The following is an 8,191-nucleotide window of genomic DNA, read 5'->3' on the forward strand; positions in this document are numbered from 1 at the left end:
CTTTTCTGATTATGAACTGAATAGTAGAAAAAAATTCTGCAGTTTCATCTTTGTTTTCTGTGTCTGTTGTGCAGGTTGGCACTTCGCTATTTCAGGTAAAGGGTAAAGCTAGTTTTAAATTTATGTTTGTCTTTTCCTACTACATTGCTTTGCCAACTTGAAGTAGATAAACTTAAGTACAAGGGTGAATAATTAGTTATGAGAACGATCATATACACTTTGCTGCTAGGAAAATTAAATACCTTAGGATAGTATATATCATATATATAGATGTATAGATATAGAATCAAAGTATATATTTTTGGTTGTGCTAGTGTCTTGAAAATCGTGGACTCCAAAGTATATATTCCTAGCCTCTTAACATTTATTGATTTGTTAAGTAGCCTTCTAAATGAAATTGTAATTATTTTTTGCCCTTTGGTTAAGAATTAGTAGCTGCTGAAATCTAATGGCGTAATTATTAAATAGTTCTACTTTATTTCAGCTTATACTCATATTTATTACTATGTAATTTTTTTATTTATTTGTTTTGGTCTTTGGTTTGTTTCTTCAAACTTGATGAAATTAAAATCATTAAGGGAACTTATAATATTTTTTGCTGGTTTTGGTCCAAAAATTCTAATGTGAAATTAGTTCTTGTAGCACTGCCATTACTTCTAGCTTTTCGTTTTCAAATTCATTTATATATATATTGAAGTTTTGTTTCTGATTCAATTTTTCACCTATGTAGTCAATTTATGAACACAAAAAAGATTGACAATTCTTATGGATTCTGGCAGCAAAAATATTAGAAGGTAAGAAAGAAATTTCTGCTCAATCTTACTACTAATGTATGTGCCTTCTTTATCTTTGGTAGTACGTTATTTTAGAAACTTATTAAAGAAATTAAATACTAATAATAGAATCTATCATGAAGTGGAAATAGTTACATTTTAAAAGAAAATTTCCAAAATTTTGATGTGAATTTTTTTTTCTCTTTTAACCTTTTTGGCAGGGCATGGATTATAGGAAGTCGTAATGGTGAAGATAGAATTGCTCCACTGCTTGTGTTGAGCTCCTCTTTCAAAAAAAATTGGTGAAGACAGAATTGATGTAGGATATAATATTTTAGTTTTTGGTAGAGTATTAGTAGTAAATTCTAAGTGGTTTCATGTTTATTTTGATATAGCTATGCTTAATTTAGTGAGATGTATGAATATTAATACTTTTGGATCATTATAAATATATTTTATTTACAGATAATTTTTATTATATAAAGAAATTATTTAGTATAATTATGTATTTATTTTTATTTTATAATATTTAACTCATTTAATTAAAAATACAGAATTATTATACATGTAATTATATTACTAAATATTATGTTGTATTAATAATTATTAGAATATATATATATATATGAGACTTAAGGCTACACTTATATACAGTAGTTATAGTATACAAAAACAAAAAAAATGAGGGACTTAAGGTTACACTTATAAAAAGTAGCTATGGTATACAATGTGACTACGCTTTAAAGGTGATGCAGTAGCGTTGAAAAGCGTAGCTTATTCTGGCAAAAATGGAAGCTGAAAAGCGTAGTCTTTGTTTCTGGACAGCATCACTTGAAAAGCGCACCCTATTCTCAAACGCCAAAAGCGTAGTTCTTGGTGCAGAAAAGCGTAGCCTTTGAGAATAGGCAACGGCCGAATAGGAATCACCCTAAAAAGCGTAGCCGTAGCCTGAGGCATCATTTTTTTCCACTTTTAGCTACACTTTTCAAGTGTACTTGAATCTACACTTTTCAAGTGTACTTGAATGGGTGTTTTTCTTGTAGTGTTTCTTGGACCTTTGTTAGGTCTCTTTTAGGGATTACTTTTACAACTTGTCTTGTAGGAGACCGACTTCGTTAGGTCGATCTCTTCTAAGTTATAGCAATTCCTCTTTAATAGGGTTGGCCAGACCTCTTTCCAGGGATTTGCTGATAACTTGGGTTGACTTGGTCCGACTTTTTAGTGTAGGCCAGTCTTTTTAAGTTATTATATAGCAATCCATAAGACCTCGTCAGGTTCTTTTTGGGATCACTTTCAATAACTTCTTGCATTATTCTGTGTTCATCTTTGCCGATTTGTAGATGGTGGTTTCTGTCCTGGTTTAATCGACCTTTAGGTGAATCACATTTTCACCTTTGTCGGTCGATCATTCCTATCGAGATCGTACAGTGAATCTGTTCTTCACTTTCTGTTCGATCCGTTGCTTTATAATCAGACGATGAATGCTTCAGATTAATGCGTCTTGGGAATTTGTAGAATATCTGAAATGTATTCTATTTAAAGAAAGTGCAAATATATACAGGCGGGAGTTTTTCATACCATTAAGTCGGATTAAATCTCAATCTTAACGCCTCATTAAAAAACCTTTTCAGGAAAAAGAGTGCATCTTGTGATGAGATCTTTTACCTTTCCTAACTATAGTACCTTCTTAGGTTACAGGCGTGCCATGATCTGGGGAGTTCTCATCCCTCTAGTTCGGACAGTCTGTAGTAGCCCTTCCCAAGTACTTCTGTGACTCTTGTGCCAGCTTTTCTTCTCCGGGTCGAGTTGTTCCAATATCATTTCGGATTAAGATGAGATTATTCTCAGCGAAACCTCTTGGTACTACCTTTTGATTATACCTGGAAGCCATTCGCCGCTTTAGTGCTTCTTCTTTGATCCGATCTTTTTCTTGGATTTTCGGAAGTAGGTTGAGCTCTTCTCTTTGAAGTTGAGAATTGGTTTGTTCATTGTAGTGGACTACTCGGGGAGACCCTTCCTCGACTTCTATTGGAATCATTGCCTCCACTCCGTATGCTAATCGAAATGGTGATTTGTTCGTAGTAGAATGGGGGGTTGTTCGATACGCCCATAGGACTTGTGGAAGTTCCTCGGCCCAAGCCCCCTTTGCTTCTTGCAGTCTCCGTTTCAGCCCGGCCAATATGACTTTGTTGGCCACTTCGACTTGTCCATTGGCTTGGGGATGCTCGACGGAGGTGAACTGGTGTTTTATATTCAAGTCGGCCACTAGTTTTCTGAAGCCTGCATCTGTGAATTGGGTGCCATTGTCTGTGGTGATGGAGTATGGGACCCCGAACCTTGTAACAATGTTCCTATATAGGAATTTCTGGCTTCTTTGAGTAGTGGCGTTGCCTAGAGGTTCTGCTTCGATCCATTTCGTGAAATAGTCTACCCCTACTATGAGGAATTTTACTTGTCCCGATCCCTGTAGAAAGGGTCCGAGAAGATCGAGTCCCCATTTTGCAAATGGCCAGGGTGAGGTCAGGCTGATGAGCTTTTCCGGTGGGGCGATGTGAAAGTTGGCATGCTTCTGACATGGTGGACATGTCTTTACAAATTCTGTAGCTTCCCTTTATAGAGTTGGCCAATAAAATCCTGCCCGGAGTACCTTTTTGGTGAGAGCTTGTGCTCCAAGATGATTGCCACAAATGCCGCTGTATACTTCCTCCAAGACTTCCTTTGTGTTGGAAGTCGGTACGCACTTTAACAATGGTATTGAGATCCCTCTTTTGTACAGTGTGTTGTTTATGATAGTGTAGTACTATGCTTCCCTTTTTAACCTCTTTGTCTCTTTTTCATCTGTAGGGAGAGTTTCTCTTTTGAGGTAATTAATTATGGGGGTCATCCACCCTTGATCCCGACCTGTTATGGTAGGACTTTTTCTTCTTCTGATATTGATGGGTTCTGCAGTACTTCCTGGATGAGACTTCTATTGTTGCTCCCTGGTTTGGTGCTGGCTAGTTTTGAGAGTACGTCAGCTCGGGCGTTCTGCTCGCAGGGTATGTGGCAGATCCTATATTCCCCGAGTTGTCCGAGCTGTTCCTTGGTAGCTCCCTGTTATTTGTGAGGTAACGACTTGTGAGTCGCTGTAGATGTTGAGTTTCTGAGCTCCAACTTCTCTAGCCAGCTTCAAGCCAGCTAATAACGCTTCGTATTCCGCCTGGTTGTTTGAGGTCGGGAATCCGAATTTGAGGGAAAGCTCAAGTTGGGTTCCTTGTTGCTTTCGATTATCACACCTGCACTACTTCCGGATTTATTCGAGGAACCGTTCACGTATATATTCCACTCTATGGGAATCTCCGGGGTGTCTGTGAATTCTGCAATGTAGTCGGCTAGGTATTGTGATTTGATGGCTATCCGCGCTTCGTATTGGAGGTCGAACTCTGACAACTCGATTGCCCATTGTAGGATTCTTCCTGCTAGATCTATTTTCTGCAATATCTCCTTTATGGGCTGGTTGGTCCGAACCTTAATGGTATGCGGTTGGAAGTACGGGCGAAGTCGTCGGGATGTGAGTATGAGAGCGTAGGCAAACTTCTCTATTTTCTTGTAGTTCATCTCTGACTCCTGCAGTGCTTTACTAATGAAGTAGACGGGTTGTTGCCCACCATCGTCTTCTCTAATTAGTGCTGAGGCTATTGCTCGACTTCCTACTGCGAGGTACAATATGAGTGGTTCCCCTGCTCGTGGTCGAGGTAGGATAGGTGGCTGTCCTAAGAATTCTTTGAAGTCTTGGAAGGCTTGTTCACATTCCGTTGTCCACTCAAAGTTCTTTCCCTTTCTTAAAGTAGCATAGAAAGGGAGGGATCTTATTGCTGACCCTGCTAGGAATCTGGATAAGGCTGCCAGTCTCCCATTGAGTTGTTGTACCTCTTAGACGCAGGTTGGGCTCTTCATGTTGAGTATGGCCTGACATTTATCTGGATTTGCCTCGATTCCGCTTTGTGTGAGCATAAAGCCCAAGAACTTACCGGCTTCCACTGCGAAGGTGCATTTAGCCGGGTTAAGTCGCATGCCATGCTTCCGTATGGTGTCGAATACTTGAACCAAGTCGGACATTAATGTTTCTTCACTTTGTGTCTTTATCAACATGTCATCCACGTAGACTTCCATGATTTTTTCGATGTGGTCTGAGAAGACCTTATTCATTAGCCTTTGATAAGTAGCTCCCGCGTTCTTAAGGCCGAAAGGCATTACGATGTAACAATAGTTTGCTTCGGGTGTTAGAAACGGTGTAGTCGGTGCACATTCGCCACTTCCCATTTGACTTTCTCACCAAGACGACGTTTGCTAGCCATAGTGGGTACTTAACATCTCTTATGAACCCTGCCTCTAGTAGTGCTTGCACCTGTTCTGCTACAGCCTGAGACCGTTCTGGCCCGAGTTTTCTTCGTCTTTGTTGTACCGGCCAGGATCCCAGATAGACTGCTAACTTGTGGCTCATCAGTTCAGGATCTATGCCAGGCATGTCGGCAGCTTTCCATGCGAAGAGATCAACATTATCTCGTAGGAACTGTATGAGTGATTCCTTTGCGTCTCCTTTCAGGATCGTGCCAATATTAGTTGTCTTATCCGAGGTGTCTCCGATCTGAACTTTCTCTACTTCACCTTCGGGCTGTGGACGGAGTTCTTCTCGTCTCTGAACTCTGCCAAGTTTGATTGTGTGGAACTCTCCTCCTTCGCCTCTGAGGTTTAGACTTTCGTTATAACAGCGACGCGCCATCTTTTGATATGCTTTTATTGTAGCTATCCTTTCTGTAGTTGGGAATTTCATACATAGATGTGAAGTTGAAACTATTGCGCCGAGTTGGTTTAACGTCGCCCGACCTATTAAGGCATTGTAGGCTGGGCTTACGTCGACCACGATGTAGTCTATCTTAAGTGTTCTGGACTGGTTCCCCTTTCCAAAGGTTGTATTTAGCGATACGTATCCCAGTGGTTGTACTGGGGTATCCCCAAGTCCGAACAGGCTGTTCGGATATGCTCTTAGCTCTTTTTCTTCTAAGCCGAGCTTGTCGAAGGCAGTTTTGAAGAAGATGTCGGCGAAGCTTCCTTGGTCAATTAATGTATGGTAGAGGTTGGCGTTTGCCAGTATGATAGTGATGACCATGGGGTCGTCGTGTCCCGAGATGATTCCAGATGCGTCTTCTTTGGTAAATGTGATTGCTGGGATGTCTGGCGCTTCCTTCTTTCCTTCGAAATGGTATACTTCTTTGAGGTGTCACATGCGGGATGATTTGGAGATTTCTCCTCCCGCAAATCCGCCATGTATCATGTGGACGTGTCTCTCTGGTGTGCCAGGTGATCATTCAGACCGTCCGATATCTTCATCCCTTCTTCTTTTTCTTGGCTCTTCATCCCGGTTGACCAAAAACCGATCTAGTTTTCCTTCTCTTACTAATTTTTCTATGATGTTTTTCAAGTCGAAGAATTCGTTGGTGGAATGTCCTCAAACTCGATGATAGTCACAGTATTCGTTCCGATTCCCTCCTCCTCTTTTGCCTTTGTGTGGTCGAGCTGGGGGTATTTTTTCGTATGGCAGACTTCTTTATAAACATCTACTAAGGATACCCTGAGAGGGGTGTAGTTATGATATTTTTTTATTTTCTCCCCAGAGCGATCTTCCTTTTTCTTGGATTCTTTATCTTTATCTCGGTAGGCAGAACCAAACCTCGAGGCTTCCCCAAGTCGAGAATTCTCCTCCATGTTGATGTACTTCTGCGCCCGTTCTTGTACTTCGTCCAGGGATGCAGGGTACTTCTTTGATATAGATTGGCTAAATGGTCCTTCTCGTAGGCCATTTATGAGGCCCATAATGGCAGCTTCTGTTGGTAGACTTTGTATGTCCATGCATGTTTTGTTGAATCTTTCCATGTAGTTACAAAGACTATTCCGATCTCCTTGCTTGACTCCTAGTAGGCTGGGTGCGTGTTTAGCCTTGTCTTTCTGTATGGAAAATCTGGCCAGGAATCTTGTGGCCAGGTCGTCGAAGCTCGAGATGGACTTTGGAGGTAGGTTGTCGAACCATCTAATGGCTGTTTTGGTAAGAGTTGTTGGAAAGGCTTTGCAGCGAACTGCATCCGAGGCGTCAGTGAGGTATATTCTACTTCTGAAATTGCTGAGATAATGGTTGGGGTCCGAGGTGCCGTCATACAGAGTCATATCCGGAAGTTTGAAGCCTTTTGGGATTTTGGTCTTCATAATTTCCCTAGTGAATGGATCTTGATCCTTGCAAGGGCTATCCTCTGGAGTGGATCGAGGAGCTTTAGTTTTCAGATCGGCTTCGAGTTTTAGAAGCTTATCTTCTAATTCTCTGCGTCGCCTTATCTCCCGATGTAGATCCTCTTCTTTTTCACGTTAATGTTGGGCCTCTTTCTCTAGTTGCTTTAATTGATCTTGAAGCGCCTTTATCACCCCTAAATTTGATGAATTTTTGTCCCCGTTGGGCTCCGGAGTATCTTTGAGTATAGCATCCACATTCTTGTGCGGCGTTCTATCTTCCAAACCTGAATCGTGGTTGTTGTCATGGTCGTCCGCCATGATGATGGGATGACTTCCAGGTTCCCCAGAAATGGCGCCAATGTTCCGAGGGTTACCTGAAATTGTAGGTCGATCTCGGACGAGATCTTCTGTGCTGGTCAGAGCCGACGTGTCCGGCAGGTGTATAGCGGCCGGAGTTGGTGTGTTCGACTCGTGGAATTGAGAATGCTGCTGATCCCTTGTCACCGAAGGGTGGGGGGTACCTGTAAGGAACTCCAATGCTTAAGTTAGCAAGGGTATTAAACAGGTATTGAGTAGAATCAGAGTATGAGTTATACCTGGGTGCTCCAGTGTATTTATAATGGTGAGGAATGACCTTCTGTGGATAAGATAAGTTAGTTATCTTATCTTATCTTTATCTTCAAGTGAGGTCATCTTATCTTCAAGGGAACCGCCTTTCTCTCTGTAGGCTTGGGCCGCCTTAGGATTTGGGGCGTGTTCCTCTATTTGGGCCCTTCTTTGGGCTTTCCTGGTGACTTGGCCGAGCTCTTAAGAAAGAGGTCGGGTTGTCCTGACCTGAAGAGGTCGTTTGCTTTGTCTGTCGAACATCCCGGGTCGGACAGCTCGACCCAGGGTCTGAACAGCTCCCAACACCAAACTTAGAGTTTGATTGTGGGGGCTCTGTTTGACTCTGTACTGAGAGAAGCTCTGCATGCTTACTCTCCCTTGTTACAGAAGGATAGCCGTGTGTCTTAAACATGAGGTAGTCCCCATTCAATTGAAGGACTAATTCTCCTTTGTTAACATCTATCACAACTTCTGCTGTGGCTAGGAAAGGTCTTCCAAGGATGATGCATTCATCCTCCTCATTCCTAGTGTCTAAGATTATGAAATCAGCA

The 8,191-nt window shown here is 41.6% G+C and overlaps 1 long non-coding RNA gene across 1 annotated transcript; it reads left to right on the forward strand.

Annotated features, from left to right (window-relative positions):
• LOC127748301 (uncharacterized) lies at positions 1-1,209 on the forward strand. The gene is made up of 3 exons (XR_008010248.1): positions 1-95; positions 731-794; positions 995-1,209. It is a non-coding gene; the product is annotated as an uncharacterized LOC127748301 (long non-coding RNA).
• The last annotated feature ends 6,982 nt before the right edge of the window (positions 1,210-8,191 follow it).

Source organism: Arachis duranensis, chromosome 6, assembly GCF_000817695.3.
Source record: "Arachis duranensis cultivar V14167 chromosome 6, aradu.V14167.gnm2.J7QH, whole genome shotgun sequence".
NCBI lineage: Eukaryota > Viridiplantae > Streptophyta > Magnoliopsida > Fabales > Fabaceae > Arachis > Arachis duranensis.